Here is a 17,145-nt window from a genome sequence, read left to right as displayed (position 1 = left end):
TTAAAATATTGTCTGAATAGGTTATTAATATACACTCTTTTTCGGTTTCTGCCCCTTTCATTTTATTTTCTTATCTTGCCCTACATTTTTATTGTTCTCTCTCTAGATTCTCTAATTTTGTTTCTACCTCTGTTGTGACTTTTTTGTCTCTAGCTTCTTTCTTAGCTTTCTCTTTCCTCCAAAGGGCAGATTGGAGTATTATTTTTTCTCTTCCTGAGGATATGCCACCTTGGATCTACTCCCTGGGGCTGGTTCCAGGGGTCTTAAAATCTGAAAAGGGTTTAAGCACACTCAGTAATTGTATTCTTGATGAACTGTGAACCACCACTATTGTGACATTTATGTATATCCTCCAAATTTCCAAAATTTAGATTGCTTATGAAAAATACATACACACAAAATGATAAAAAAATAGCATCTAGAGCTTGTTACTAGCAATTTGTACAAAGCAGGCCTTTGTGAAACTTAGGAAATCATTCTATTTTTAAAAGAGAGTATTATATGCAACTATTTTCTTTATTAATAATTGTGAGTCTTCCATTGTTTGTTATAGTGAAGGAGACTTTTTTTTTTTTCTTTCTGTTCCTTCCAGAGCAGGGCTAACTCTTAGGCAGTGTGCCAGAGTCAGCCTAAGGAGACTTTTGACTGCTTTCTTTACCCTGGTTTTCCTAGCAGTAATTCTCCATGTGACATTGTTAGTGTCTAACTCTCTCCAACAATCCCAAGTTGTCATACCCACAGCCTTATCTTAAAGAACAGTCCATACACAGTTTCTTACCCACAGGTCACCTTCATTTGTCTGCTTAAACTTGACGTGCTGGCCACAGCTGGTTTCTCCAAGGTTTACATCTGATCCTAAGGCAGCCATCTGGACTTGCCATGGTTACTGAGGCAACAGGTTCAAGGGCTTGATAAAAGGAGTCATGTAATGATTACTCAATTGCATTTTAAAAGTCTGAATGGCACACACTCATAGACACACATAAACACACACACACATTCAAGGGGCTGGGTAAAGGGAACTCCCAGAAGGAAAGGAATAAGGATGCCTCATGTGATAGCAAGAAGGAGACTGGAGAGAGAATACTAACCATGGCAGGGGAAGTAGACACAGTGTAGGGGAAACAGACACGAGATAAGCTGCCACAGGTGTGATTTAGTGGAAGTACTAAGCAGAGGATGAGAATGGATGGATAAGACATCAGAACTTCTGTGATCTTAAAAAAATTTTCAGTTTTTCAAGAGTCCAGCTATGTACCTTTTGAAAATGTTTTCTGTCTCATCTTCTTCCTCTTGTCCTTATAATAAATCCTACCTAGTCAGGTAAATTGGCATATCTTTCTCATCATAATTGGAAAGAGCCTATTTTTAATGTCCCTGTTTGTATCTGATTAAGCTTGTTACAGAATATATTTCCAGTTTTTTTCTGTTGGACTAGTTTTTTTCTCTTGCTTCACTAGGAAACAGTTTCATATTCCTCAGATTCGAGGTAATGATTCTGTCTTCTCAGTTCTGTGGTCTTCCTAAAGGACTGTGCTAGGAGAAGAACAAGCAAAAATTGGACACCAAATTGTTTTAAGGCTTGGTAGTTACTTGTTTATTGTTTAGTGTGTCACTGGTCTTTATTTAGTTGTTCTAGACATTCTGCCTACTCTCACCTACACAATTTTTATTTTTCTCTTTATGGATTGTTCTCATTGGCTTATAAACATATTATTAATCACATCTGAATAAAATTCTTTTCTTGATTTCACTTTCTCGGTTACTGCCACATCATTTCTTTGCTTTTCTTGGCAAATTGAAAGCATTGCCTATTTTTATTATTTCCAGTTCTCCTTCCATTCTCCCTTAATCTCATTACAATCCAGGTTTTCTTGTTTCCATCACTCCACTAAAACTGCTCTCAATAAAGGTATCAGTAACTTCCACATTGCTAAATCCTGTGGTTAATTTTCAGTCTGTACTTTATTTGACTTAGCAGTATCACATGATGCAGTTAATTCACCTGGCTTCTGCAAACACTTGATTTCCCTCCTTCATTTCCTGCTTACTCAAATTTTCTGCTTTCTCCCCTTCTTTGCAATCTTTTAATCATGGGAAAGTTCGGTTCTTAGTTCTTTTTTTCTGCCAAAGAGAGAATAGAGTTGTTGTGTTGTGAAAATGCCATGTCAACAATTCAGTTCCCATTAGATTATTCTTTTAATCCAAACAGTGCAGAAGAATGGAAAGTGAGCTCCCCGCCCTGGGCCCTTGGTCCCACTCTTTGTAGTCTTAAAGTGTGGATGTTCAGCAGAAATTTACCATAAATTGATGGATAGTAGCCAATACTTGCTGTGCTCTCACAGTCATTTGTGGATACGCACAGAGCAGCAACATATTTGAGTTGCTCGATGTGCTTGTTTGCAGCTGGGCTTGCTCTACCTTCTTGTTCCAGCTCTTATACTGGAAACAAGAGTCCTTTTCAGGGTCTATTTAGTGCCACGTTTTCCTCATTTTTGTGTTTTGGAGGTGACTTTACTGTTTAAAGCGGTCCCAAGCATAGTGGTAGAGTGCAGCCTAGTGATCCTAGTCATAGGAAGTCTCTGATGTGCCTCGTGGAGAAAATAAATGCGTTAAACTTAGTTTAGGCATGAGTTCCACTCCTATTGGCCATGAGTTCAGTGTTAATGACTCAACAACGTATATTCAATAAGGCGCTTTAAACAGAAACCCATGTAAAAGAAGGCTGTATATTGACCAGTCAGTTGATAAAATGGTGGTGACCTGACACTAGCAGAAATCTAGCCCTAGAGGCGATTTATTCAGTATTTCTGCTAGGAGCAATGATTTAATATTTGCCAATTCAATGTTTCTGGAGACTTTACAGATCATAAGTACTGAGAATGAGAATCAATTGTATTTGCAAATTCGATAGTAACAAATTGACTTCTAAGATGTCTGTAATAATTTATACTCTAATCAACAGTCTATGAATGGCTATTTGCTTATTCCTTCACTAACAGTGTGTATTAGAAAATGTTAAGTCTGTCAGATAGGTTAAAAAGGTGTATTACTCTTATTTTAATTTATATATCTTTATGTATATTTATACATATGCATGCGTGTGCACGTGTGTGTGTGTGTGTGTGTGTGTGTGTGTGTGACAGAGAGAGAGAGAAAGGTTTGCTTGTATCTTTTCCCCATGTTAAAAATTGGGTCCTTGGTGTTTTTTCTCATAGATTTATGAAAGCACTTTATATATTGAAGAAATTTATCCTTTACTGTATTGGTTGAAGATTTTTTTCTCAATTTGTCATTTGTCTTTCAACTTTAAGTTTTTTTTGACCATTAAAAACTCTTTATAACACTATATAAAAAGTTTTGAGATACAGCTGGAGATTATAGTGGACAGGAGGCAGGACTAGATTGCAGCCACTTGAACAGACAAAACAGTGTGTGAAGGCTCACATCAGGAACTTTTGCCCCAGAACGACTGCAGGAATACATTAGGAAAGCCAAGAGAACCCACAGAGCCTCTGAAGGAAGCAGACTGCTCCTGCAGGACCCAGGAAACACCCCAAATACTGTGAGTGCTCAAACTGTGGAAGTGGGAAAGGGAGATCATCTGCCCCCAAACACACTCCCCCACTGGGGAACCCTGAGGGTCTAGATTACAGAAGATTCTTACCTTACCTGGAGCTGAGTCAATTTAGAGAACTGAGAGAAATACAGGAGTACAGGAAGCAGTGGGAAAATCCCTGTGGGCTTGCTGGGTCCCCTAGAAGGCCCTTTCTGCCTCACCTCACAAGGGTCCTTGAGGAGGGCTGCCACAGGCACTGGGAAAAGGCCACAGGGAGAAGGAAACCTCCAGCTGAACTTTGTAACAATTTGAACCAATCAAGAAGTCTCCTGGCCAGAACTCTGGGAAGGGCGTGAATCTGGTGTGCAGACTTCACAGGCAGGGGAAGAAGGAACATCCTACTTACTTTTGCAGGTGGGAGGTGGGTAGCTTGGGGCAAGTTCCTGCTTGCCACTACCTGGAAACAGACTTGGTGCTGTTGTAGGGGGTGGGCATGGTGGGAGTGAGACTGGCCCTTTGGGTTACTTGGGAGCTGGGCTGGGTGAGGCCTATGAGTGCCAGCTTTTCCCCACTTCCCTGACAACCTGCATGACACTGCAGAGGCAGTCATAATGCTCCTAAGAACATAGCTCTATTGACCTGGGAACCACACCTCCATCCTCCACAGCAATTGCAGCAAGACCCACCCAAGTAGAGTCGGAACTCAGACACGCCTAGTCCTGTCCCCACCTAACGGTCCTTCCTTCACCACCCTGGTAATTGAAGACAAAGGGCATATACTCTTGGGAGTTCTAGGGCCCCGCCCACTGCCTCTTCCTCCCATACTACCACAGCTGATGCTCTCTTGAAAATGCCACCTCCTGGTAGGAGGCCAACCAGCACAGAAATAGTCCACTAATCAAAGCTAAGGACCCTCACAGAGTTCATTATATCCCCCTGCCACCTCCACTGGAGCAAGTGCCAGTATCCATGGCTGAGAGACCCACAGATGTTTCACATCACAGGACTCTGTGTGGACAACCCCCAGTACCAGCCCAGAGCCTAGTAGCCTTGCTGGGTGGCTAGATCCAGAAGAGAGGTAACAATCTCTACAGCTTGGCTCTCAGGAAGCCACATCTCTAGGAAAAGGGTGAGAGTACTACATCAAGGAAACACCCTATGGGACAAAAGGAACCTTGAGCCCTAGACCTTCCCCCTGACAAAGCCTACCCAAATGAGAAGGAGCCAGAAAACCAGCTCTGGTAATATGACAAAACAAGGTTTTTTACACTCCCCAAAAATCACACTAGCTCACCAGCAATGGATCCAAACCAAGAAGAAATCCCTGATCTACCTGAAAAAAAAATTCAGAAGGTTAGTTATTAAGCAAATCAGGAAGGCACCAGAGAAAGGGGAAGCCCAATGTAAGGAAATCCAAAAAATGATACAAGAAGTGAAGGGAGAAACAGTCAATGAAGTAGATAGCATAAATAAAAAACAATCAAAACTTCAGGAAACAATGGACGCACTTACAGAAATGCAAAATGCTCTGGAAAGTTTCAGCAATAGAAATGAATAAGCAGAAGAAAAAACTTCAGAGCTCGAAGACAAGGTTTTCAAAGTAACCCAATTCAACAAAGACAAAGGAAAAAGAATAAGAAAATATGAACAAAGCCTCCAAGAAATCTGGGAATATTTTAAATGACCAAACCTAAGAATAATCAGCATTCCTGAGAAAGATGAGAAATGTAAAAGTTTGGAAAATACTTTAGGGGAATAATTGAGGAAAATTTCCCTGGCCTAGCTAGAGAACTGGATATCCAAATACAAGAAGCTCAAAGAATACCTGGGAAATTCATCACAAAAAGATCATCACCTAGGCACATTGTCATCAGGTTATCTAAAGGTAAGATGAAAAAAAGAATCTTAAGAGCTATCAGGCAAAAACACCCAATAACCTGTAAAGAAAAACCTATCAGTTTAACAGCAGACTTCTTAGCAGAAACCCTACTAGCTAGAAGGAATTGGGGTCCTATCTTCAGCCTCCTCAAAGAAAACAATTCTCAGTCAAGAATTTTGTACCAAGCGAAACTAAGCTTCATAAATGAAGGAAAGATATAGTCTTTCTCAGACAAACAAATGCTGAGAGAATTTGCCACTACCAAACCAGCGCTACAAGAACTCCTAAAAGGAACTCTAAATCTTGAAACAAATCCTGGAAACACACCAAAGCAGATCTTCTTTAAAGCATAAATCTTATAGGACCTATAAAACAAAAATACAATTAATAAAACCCCAAAAAACAGGAAACCAAGGTATACGGGCAACAAATAGCATGATGAATGGAATGGTACTTCACATCTCAATACCAATGTTGAATGTAAATGGCCTAAATGCTCCACTTAAAAGACACAGATTGCAGAATGGAAAAGAATTCACCAACCAACCATTTTGCTGCCTTCAAGAGACACATCTAACACATAAGGACTCACATAAACTTAAGATAAAGGGATGGAAAAAGACATTCCATGCAAATGGACACCAAAAATGAGCAGGAGCTATTCTTTTATCAGACAAAACAAAGTTTAAAGCAACAACTGTTAAAAAAGACAAAGAGAGGGTCATTATATAATGATAAAAGGCCTTGTCCAATAGGAAAATATCACAATCTTTAATATACACCTAACACTGGAGCTCCCAAATGTATAAAATAATTAATAATAGACCTAAAAATGAGATAGACAGCAACACAATAATAGTGGGAGACTTCAATACTCCACTGACACCACTAGACAGGTCATCAAGACACAAAGTCAACAAAGAAGCAGTGGATTTAAACTATACCCTGGAATAAATGGACTTAACAGATATTTACAGAACATTCTAACAAACAACTGCAGAATATACATTCTATTCAACAGCACATGGAACTTTCTCCAAGGTAGATCATATGATAGGCCACAAACAAGCCTCAATAAATTTGAGAAAATTAAAATTATATCAAGCACACTGTCAGACCACAGTGGAATAAAACTGAGAATCAGCTACAAATGGAACCTCCAAAACCATGCAAATACATGGAAATTAATAACCTACTTCTGATCATTGGGTCAAAAACAAAATCAGGAGGGAAATTAAAAAATTCTTTGAACTGAATGACAGTGGCGACACAACCTATCAAAACCTCTGGGATACAGCAAAGGTGGTACTATGAGGAAAGTTTATAGCCCTAAACACCTTCATCAAAATGTCTGAAGGAGTACAGACAATCTAAAGTCATACCTCAAAGAACTAAAGAAACAATAACAAACCCAAACCCAGCAGAATAAAGGAAATAACTAAGATCAGAGCAGAACTAAATGAAATTGAAACAAACAAACAAAAATACAAAAGATAAGTAAAACAAAAAGCTGGTTCTTTGAAAAGATAAATAAAATTGATAGATCATTAGCAAGATTAACCAAGAAAAGAAGAGAGAAAATTCAAATAAGCTCAATTAGAAATGAAATGAGAGATATTAGAACTGACACCACAGAAACACAAAACGTCATTCAACCTTTATGTGCATAAACTAGAAAACCTAGAGGAGATGGATAAATTCCTGGAAAGATACAACTGTCCTAACTTAAATCAGGAAGAATCAGATACTCTGAACAGACCAATAACAAGCAATGAGATTAAACGGTAATAAAAAAAAATTACCAACATAAAAAGGTCCAGATCCAGATGGATTAACAGCAGAATTCTACCAGACATTCAAAGAAGAATTGGTACCAATCCTATTGACACTATGCCACAAGATAAAGAAAGAGGGAACCCTACCTAAATCATTCTATGAAGCTAGTATAACGCTAATACCAAAATTAGGAAAAAACATAACCGAAAAATAAAACTACAGACCAATTTCCCTGATGAACATAGATGCTAAAATCCTTAACAAAATACTAGCTAACCAAATCCAATAACATATCAAAAAGATAATCCACCATGATCAAGTGGGTTTCACACCAGGGATGCAGGGATGGTTTAACATACACAAATCAATAAATGTGATACACCACATAAACTGAATCAACAACAAAAATCACAGGACCATTTCAATAGAAGCAGAAAAAGCATTCGACAAAATCCATCATCCCTTTTTGAGTAAAATTCTCAGCAAAATCTGCATACAAGGGACATACCTCAAAGTAATAAAAGCCATCTATGACAAACCCACAGCCAACATAATACTGAATGGGGAAAAGTTGAAAGAATTTCCTCTGAGAACTGGAACAAGACAAGGATGTTCACTCTCACCACTCTTCTTCAACACAGTACTGGAAGTTCTAGCCAGAGCAGTCAGGAAAGAGAAACAAATAAAGGGCATCCAAGTCAGTAAAGAGGAAGTCAAACTGTTGCTGTTTGCTGATAATATGATTGTTTACCTAGAAAACCCTAAAACTCCTCCAGAAAGCTCCTAGAACTAATAAAAAAATTCAGCAGTTTCTGGATACAGAATTAATGTACATAAATCAGTAGCTCTTCTATACACCAACAGCAACCAAACTGAGAATCAAATCAAGAACTCAACCCCTTTTATAATTGTTGCATAAAACAAAACAAAACAAAAACTTAGAAATATACCTAACCAACGAGGTGAAAGACCTCTATAAGAAAAGCTACAAAACACTGCTGAATGAAATCATAGACAACACAAACATATGAAAACATGTCCTATGCTCATGGATAGGTAGAATCAATACTGTGAAAATGACCATAATGCCAAAAGCAATCTACAAATTCAATGCAATTTCCATCAAAATGTCACCATCATTCTTCACAGAATTAGAAAAAACAACCTTAAAATTCATATGGAACTAAAAAAGAGTCCTCATAGCTAAAGCAAATCTGGACTAGATAAAACAGAACTGGAGGCATCACATTACCTGATTTCAGACTATACTCTAAGGCCATAGTCATCAAAACAGCATGGTCCTGGCATAAAAATAGGCACATAGACCAATGGAACAGAATAGAGAACTCAGAAATAAACCCAAATACTTACAGCCAACTGATCTTTGACAAAGCAAACAAAAACACAAAGTGGGGAAAAAGACACTCTATTCAACAAATGGGGGTGGGATAATTGGCAAGCCACATGTAGGAGAATGAAATTGGATTCTCATCTCTCACCTTATACAAATATCAACTCAAGATAGATCAAGGACTTATATCTAAGACATGAAACTATAAAAATTCTAGAAGATAACATTGGAAAAACCCATGCAGACACTGGCTTAGGCAAGGATTTCATGACCAGGAACCCATAGCAAATGCAATAAAAACAAAGATAAATAGCTGGGACTTAATTAAACTAAAGAGCTTTTGCACAGCAAAAGGAACAGTCAGCTGAGTAAACAGACAACCCACAGAGTGGGAGAAAATCTTTACAATCTATACATCTGACAAATGACTAATATCCAGAATCTATGATGAACTCAAACAAATATTAGCAAGAAAAAAACAATCCCATCAAAAAATGGGCTAAGAACATGAATAAACAATTATCAAAAGAAGATATAAAAATGGCCAGCAAACATACGAAAAAACGCTCAACATCACTAATGATTATGGGAATGTAAATCAAAACCACAATGAGATACCACCTTACTACTCCAAGAATGGCCATAATAAAAAAATTAAAAAAATAGATGTTTGCATGGATGTGGTGAACACGGAACACTTCTACACTGCTGGTGGGAATGTAAAATAGTACAATCACTATGGAAAACAATGTAGAGATTCCTTAAAGAAGTAAAAATATGTCCATTTGATCCAGCAATCCCACTACTGGATATCTACCCAGAGGAAAAGAAGTCATTATATGAAAAAGAGATTTGCACATGCATGTTTATAGCAGCACAATTTGCAATTACAAAAACATGGAACCAACCCAAATGCCCACTAATCAATGAGTGTATACAGAAACTGTGACACACACACATATATATATGTCACACATATATGGGTATATACCTATATATTTTTTGGATATATACCCATATATGTGTGACATATATATGTCACAGTTTATACATATATACACACAACGGAATACTACCTAGCCATGAAAAGAAATGAATTAATGGCATTCGCAGCGACCTGGATGAGACTGGAGACTATTATTTTAAGTGAAGTAACTAAGGAATGGAAAAACAAACATCATATATTCTCACTCATATGTGGGAGCTAAGCTATGAGAATGCAAAGGCATAAGAAAGATACAATGGACTTTGGGGACTCAGGGGGAAAGAGAGGGAAGGAGGTGAGGAATAAAAAACCACAAATTGGGTGCAGTTTATACTGCTCAGGTGATGGTTGTACCAAAATCTCACAAATCACCACTAAAGAACTTACTCATGTAAGTAAACACAACCTGTTCCCCAATAACCAATGGAAAAAAACAATTAATAAAAAAGTTTTTATAGAGTAGAATTTATCAGTCTTTTCCTTTCTGGTTTTGAGCTTTGATTAGAAAAACCTTCTCTCTATGTGAAAATAATTTTTTAATTTATTTTACTTTTTTAGATATTTTAATTTTTTATTTCTTTTTTCTTTTTTTTTTGAGACGGAGTCTGGCTGTGTCTCCCAGGCTGGAGTGCAGTGGCGTGATCTCAGCTCACTGCAAGCTCTGCCTCCCGGGTTCACGCCATTCTCCCGCCTCAGCCTCCCAAGTAGCTGGGACTACAGGCGCCCGCCACCACGCCCTGCTAGTTTTTTGTATTTTTAGTAGAGACGGGGTTTCACCATGTTAGCCAGGATAGTCTCGATCTCCTGACCTCGTGATCCACCCGCCTTGGCCTCCCAAAGTGCTGGGATTACAGGCTTGAGCCACTGCGCCCGGCCTTTATTTCATGTATATACATAGGTGTGTATATTTCTGGGGTACATGAGATGTTTTGATACAGGAATACAATGCATAATAACATCAAGGTAAATAAGATATCCATCACCTGAAACAATTATGCTTTCTTTGGTTACAAAGAATCCAGTTATAATCTTTTAGTTATTTAAAAATGTACACTGAATTATCGTTGACTGTAAGCACTCTGTTGCAGTATCAAATACTAGATCTTATTCTATCTAATTATATTTTTGTACCCATTAACCATCCCCACTCCTCCCCCACCACCATTCCCAGCCTCTGGTAACCATCATTCTATTTTCTATCTGTAAGTTCAGATGTTTGAATTTTTAGTTCCTACAAATTAGTGAGATCATATAACGTTTCTCTTTCTGTGCTTGGTTTATTTCACTTAACATAATGACCTGTAGTTCCATCCATGGTGTTGTAAATGACAGGATCTCATTCTTTTTATGACTGAATAGTACTTCATGGCATATATGTACTACATTTCCCTATCCATTCATCTGTTTATGGACAAATAGGTTGTTTCTAAATCTTGACTATTGTGAATAGTGTGGCAATAAACAAGGGAGTGAAGATATCTCTTTGATACACCGATTTCCTTTCTTTTGGGTATATACCTAGCCGTGAAATACCGTATGGTAGTTCCATTTTTAGTTTTTTGAGGACCCTCCAATCTGTTCTCCACAGTGGTTGTACCAATTTACATTCCTACCAACAGTGTGTATGGGGGTTCCCTTTTCTCCACATCTTCACCAGCATTTGTTATCACCTATCTTTTGGATAAAAGTCATTTTAATTTGGGTGAAATGATCTCATGGTAGTTTTGATTTACATTTTCCTGACAATCAGTGTTGTTGAGTACCTTTCCATATGCGTGTTTGCCATTTATATGTCTTCTTCTGAGAAATGGCTATTCAGATATTTGCCTATTTTAAAGTCAGATTATTAGATTTCTTCCTATAGAGTTGAGCTCTTTATATATTCTGATTATTAATCCCTTGTCAGATGGATAGTGTGCAAAGATATTCTCATATTCTGTGGCTCATCTCTTCACTTAGTTGATTTTATCCTTTGCTGTGAAAAAGCTTTTTAATTTGATGTGATTCCATTCGTCTATTTTGCTTTGGTTGCCTATGCTTGTGAGGTATTGCTCAAGTAATCTTTGTCCTGAAGAGTTTTTCCAACATTTTCTTTTTTCTCTTTTCTTGCTCTAATATAACCTGGTGGCTTTTTTTTTTCTTTTGCCAGAGTCTCACTTTTTTGCCCAGGCTGGAGTGCAGTGGCATGATCTCAGCTCACTGCAACCTCTGTCTCCCAGGTTCAAGTGATTCTTGTGCCTCAGCCTCCTGAGTACCTGGGATTACAGGCATGTGCCACTACGCTTGGCTAACTTCTGTATTTTTAGTAGAGATAGAGTTTTGCCATGTTGGTCAGATTGGTCTTAAACTCCTGACCTCAAGTGATCCGCCTGTGTTGGCCTCCCAAAGTGCTGGGATTACAGGTGTGAGCCACCGTGCCCGGCCCCCAAGTTTTCCTTTAGCAGTTTCATAGTTTGAAGTCTTAGACTTAAGTCTTTAATCTATTTTGATTTGAGTTTTGTATATTGTGAGGGAGAGGTTTTAGTTTCAGTCTTCCGCATATGGATATGCAGTTTTCCCAGCATTATTTATTGAAGAGATTCTCTTTCTGCCAATGAACGTTCTTGGCAACTTTGTCAAAAATGAGTTCGCTGTAGATGTATGGATTTGTTTTTGGGCTCTCTGTTCTGTTCTATTGGTCTATATGTTTGTTTTTAAGTGATTAGTATGCTGTTTTGGTTACTATAGCATTGTGATATAATTTGAAGTCAGGTCATGTGATCCTTCCAGTTTTGTTCTTTTTGCTCAGGACAGCATTAGCCATGCTAGGTCTTTTTTGGTTCTATCTGCATTTTAGGACTGTTTTTTTCTGTTTCTGTGAAGACTATCTTAGGTATTTTGATAGAGACTACATTGAATCTGTAGTTTCCTTTGAGTAGGATGGACATTTTAACAATATTGATTTTTCCAATACATGAACATTGGAAAGAAAATAACATTCTTTTCTTTCCAATTTTTTATGTCCTCTTCAATTTCTTTCATCAATATTTTATAGTTTTCACTGTAGAGATATTTAACTTATTTGGTTAAATCAACTCCTAGGTGCTTAATTTTATTTGTAGCTATTTTAAAAATGGGATTACTTCCTCAATTTCTGTTTTCAGATTGTTCACTGTTAGCATATAGAAATACTATGATTTTTGTATGTTGATCTTGTATTCTGCAACTTTACTGAATTTGTTGTTAGTTCTAATAGATTTTTGGTGGAGTCTTTAGTTTTTTCCAAATACAAGATCATGTCATCTGCAAACAAGGATAATTTTACTTCTTCCTTTGCAATTTGGATGCCTTCTTTCTCGTGTCTAATTGCTTTACCTAGGACTTCCAGTACTACGTTGAATAACAGTGGTGAAAGTGGGCATCCTTGTCATGTTCCAGATCTAGAGGAAAGGCTTTCAGTTTTTTCCCCCATTCAGTATGATATATATGGCTTTGATTGTGTTAAGGTATGTTTCTTTTCTACTCAGTTTTTGAGGGTTTTTATCATGAAGGGATGTCAAATTTTATCAAATGTTAAATGCTTTTCAGCATTAATGTAAATGATCATATGGTTGTTGTCCTTCATCCTGTTGATATGATGTATCATGTTGATTGATTTGCATATGTTGAACCATCCTTGCATCCCAGGCATAAGTCCCACCTGGTAATTACAAACAATCATTTTAATATGTTGTTGAATTTGGTGTGCTTGGATTTTTTTGAGGATTTTTGCATCAATGTTCATTAGACATTCTGATCTGTAGTTTTCTTTTTTTTGATGTGTCTTTGTCTGATTTTAGTATCAGGGAAATACTGACTTCATTCAATGAGTTTTAAAGTATTTCCTCCTCCTGTATTTTTTGGATTAGTTTGAGTAGGATTGATATTAGTTCTTCTTTAAATGTTTGATAAAACTCAGTAGCAATGCCATTGGGTCCTGGGCTTTTCTTTTTTGGCAGGTTTTTAATATGGCTTTGATCTTATCACTTGTTATTGGTATGTTCTTGTTTTGGATTTCTTCATGGTTCAATTGTGATAGATTGTATGTGTCTAGAAATTCATCATTTTTGCTGAGGTTTTCCAATTTATTGGCATATAGTTATTCATAGTAGCCTCTAATGATCTTCTGAATTTCTGCAATATTGGTTATAATGTCAACTTTTTTAATCCTTGATTTTCTTTATTTGGGTCTTTTTTTTTCTTAGTTTGCCTTTTGTTGCCATTGCTTTTGGTGTTTGAGACATGAAATCTTGGCCCATGTTTATGTCCTGAATGGTACTTTGTTCTTTTTGCTTAGGATTGTCTTGGCAATGCGGGCTCTTTTTTGGTTCCATATGAACTTTAAAGTAGTTTCTTCCAATTCTGTGGAGAAAGTCATTGGTAGCTTGATGGGGATGGCGTTGAATCTATAAACTACCCTGGGCAGTATGGCCATTTTCACAATATTGATTCTTCCTATCCATGAGCATAGAATGTTCTTCCATTTGTTTGTGTCCTCTTTTATATCGTTGAGCAGTGGTTTGTAGTTCTCCTTGAAGAGATCCTTCACATCCCTTGTAAGTTGGATTTCTAGGTATTTTATTCTTTTTGAAGCAATTGTGAATGGGAGTTTACTCATGATTTGGCTCTCTGTTTGTCTGTTATTGGTGTATAAGAATGCTTGTGATTCTCAGTCCAAAATCTCCTTAAGCTGATAAGCAACTTCAGCAGAGTCTCAGAATTCAAAATCAATGTGCAAAAATCACAAGCATGGGGAAAGGATTCCTTATTTAATAAATGGTGCTGGGAAAACTGGCTAGCCATAGGTAGAAAGCTGAAACTGGATCCCTTCCTTACACCTTATACAAACATTAATTCAAGATGGATTAGAGACTTAAATGTAAGACCTAAAACCATAAAAACCCTAGAAGAAAACCTAGGCAATATCATTCAGGACATAGGCATGGGCAAGGACTTCATGTCTAAAACAGCAAAAGCAATGGCAACAAAAGTCAAAATAGACAAATGGGATCTAATTAAACTAAAGAGCTTCTGCACAGCAAAAGAAACTACCATCAGAGTGAACAGGCAACCTACAGAGTGGGAGAAAATTTTTGCAATCTACTCATCTGACAAAGGGCTAATATCCAGAACCTACAAAGAACTCAAACAAATTTACAGGATAAAAACAAACAGCCCCATCAAAAAATGGGCCAAGAACATGAACAGACACTTCTCAAAAGAAGACATTTATGCCGCCAACAGACACATGAAAAAATGCTCGTCATCACTGGCCATCAGAGAAATGCAAATCAAGACCACAATGAGATACCATCTCACACCAGTTAGAATGGTGATCATTAAAAAGTCAGGAAACAACAGGTGCTGGAGAGGATGTGGAGAAGTAGGAACAATTTTACACTGTTGGTGGGACTGTAAACTAGTTCAACCATTGTGGAAGACAGTGTGGTGATTCCTCAAGGATCTAGAACTAGAAATACCATTTGACCCAGTCATCCCATTACTGGGTATATACCCAAAGGATTATAAATCATGCTGCTATGAAGACACATGCACACGCATGTTTATTGCAGCACTATTCACAATAGCAAAGACTTGGAACCAACCCAAATGTCCATCAGAGATAGACTGGATTAAGAAAATGTGGCATATATACAACATGGAATACTATGTAGCCATAAAAAAGGATGAGTTCATGTCCTTTGTAGGGACATGGATGCAGCTGGAAACCATCATTCTCAGCAATTTATTGCAAGAACAGAAAACCAAACACCGCATGTTCTCACTTATAGGTGGGAACTGAACAATGAAAACACTTGGAAGCAGGAAGGGGAACATCACACACCAGGGCCTGTCATAGGGTGGGGGTCAGGGGGAGGGATAGCACTAGGAGATATACCTAATGTAAATGACGAGTTAATGGGTGCAGCACACCAACATGGCACATATATACATATGTAATAAACCTGCACATGGTGCACATGTACCCTAGAACTTCAAGTATAATAAAAAATTAAAATAAATAAATAAATGGAAAAAAAGAATGCTTGTGATTTTTGCACATTGATTTTGTATCCTGAGACTTTGCTGAAGTTGCTTATCAGCTGAAGGGGATTTTGGGCTGAGACGATGGGGTTTTCTGAATATACAATCATGTCATCTGCTAACAGGGACAATTTGACTTCCTATTTTCCTAATTGAATACCCTTTATTTCTTTCTCCTGCCTGATTGCCCTGGCCAGAACTATGTATTCCAATTTCTTTGTTAAATTTATCTGATAGGATTGTGAATTTCTTCTTTGTGTTATCTTGAATTTCACTGAGGTTTCTCAAAACAGCTCTTTTGAATTCTTTTTCTGAAAGGCACATACCTCTGTCTTTCCACAATTGATCCCTGGTACCTTATGTTTGGTGAGGTCATGTTTTCCTGGATGGCCTTCATGCTTGTGAAAATCCATCAGTTTCTGGGCATTTAAAATTAGGTATTTATTGTCATCTTCACAGTCTGGACTTGTTTGTAACTGTCATTCTTTGGAAGGCTTTTCAGGTATTTGAAGGGACTTGGGTGTTATGATCTAAGTTTTTAGTCACTGCAGCCATATCTGCATTAGGGGGCACCCCAAGCCCAGTAATGCTGTGGCTCTTGCAGACTTGTAGAGGAAGAGTCTTGATGGTCTTGGATAAGATCTGGATGAATTCTCTGATTTACCAGGCAGAGACTCTTCTCTTCCCTTACTTTCTCCTAAACAACTAGAATCTCTTTCCTGTGCTGAGCTGTCTGGAGCTGGAGGAGGGGTGACACAAGCACAACTGTAGCCACCATAGCTGGGACTGAATTGGGTCAGATGTGAAACCAGCAAAGCAGTGGGTCTTGCCCAATGCCCATGGTATCCATTGCCTGGCTACTGCCTGCGTTTGCCCAAAGCCCTAAGACTCTACAGCCAGTAGGTGGCAAATCTAGCCAGGCTTGAGTGCTTCCATTCAGGACAGCGAGCTTCCTCTACCTCTGGGCAGGTTCAGTGATGACATCTGTGACAAGGGCCTGGAGGTGGAAACCTTAGGAATCTACCTGATGCTCTCTTCTACTGAGGCTGTTCTGGCACCCATGCTGCAAGACAAAGTTCTTCTCACTCTTCCCTCCTCTTTCCATAAGCAGAGGAATCTCTCTCCATGGTCATCACCACCCCAGTCCTGTGGTGAGTACTCCCTGGCTACTGCTGATGGTTCACTCAAGGCCCAAGGGTTCTACTGTCAGCTTGTGGTCAATGCTGCCAGGCCTGTGCCTCTCCCTTCAGGGGGAGTGTGCTCCCCTCCGCCCCAGGGCAGGTCCAGAAATCTTGTCCAAGTGTCACAGCTTAGAATTGGGAGCCCCAAGAGGCTGTTTGTTGTTCTACCTCACTGTGGCCAAGCTGGTACCTAAGCTCAAGACAAAGTTTCCTTCACTCTTACTTTTTCTTTCCTAAAGCAAAAGGAGTCTCTCCCCTAGCTACCACAGCTGGGAATGTGCTGGGTCACACCTGAAGCCAGCACGTCTTTGAGTCTCACTCCAGCCCACGATGATTCCTGCCTACCATTGC

The sequence above is a fragment of the Macaca mulatta genome, chromosome 6, assembly GCF_049350105.2.
Source record: "Macaca mulatta isolate MMU2019108-1 chromosome 6, T2T-MMU8v2.0, whole genome shotgun sequence".
NCBI lineage: Eukaryota > Metazoa > Chordata > Mammalia > Primates > Cercopithecidae > Macaca > Macaca mulatta.
This window is presented reverse-complemented; position numbering follows the sequence as displayed.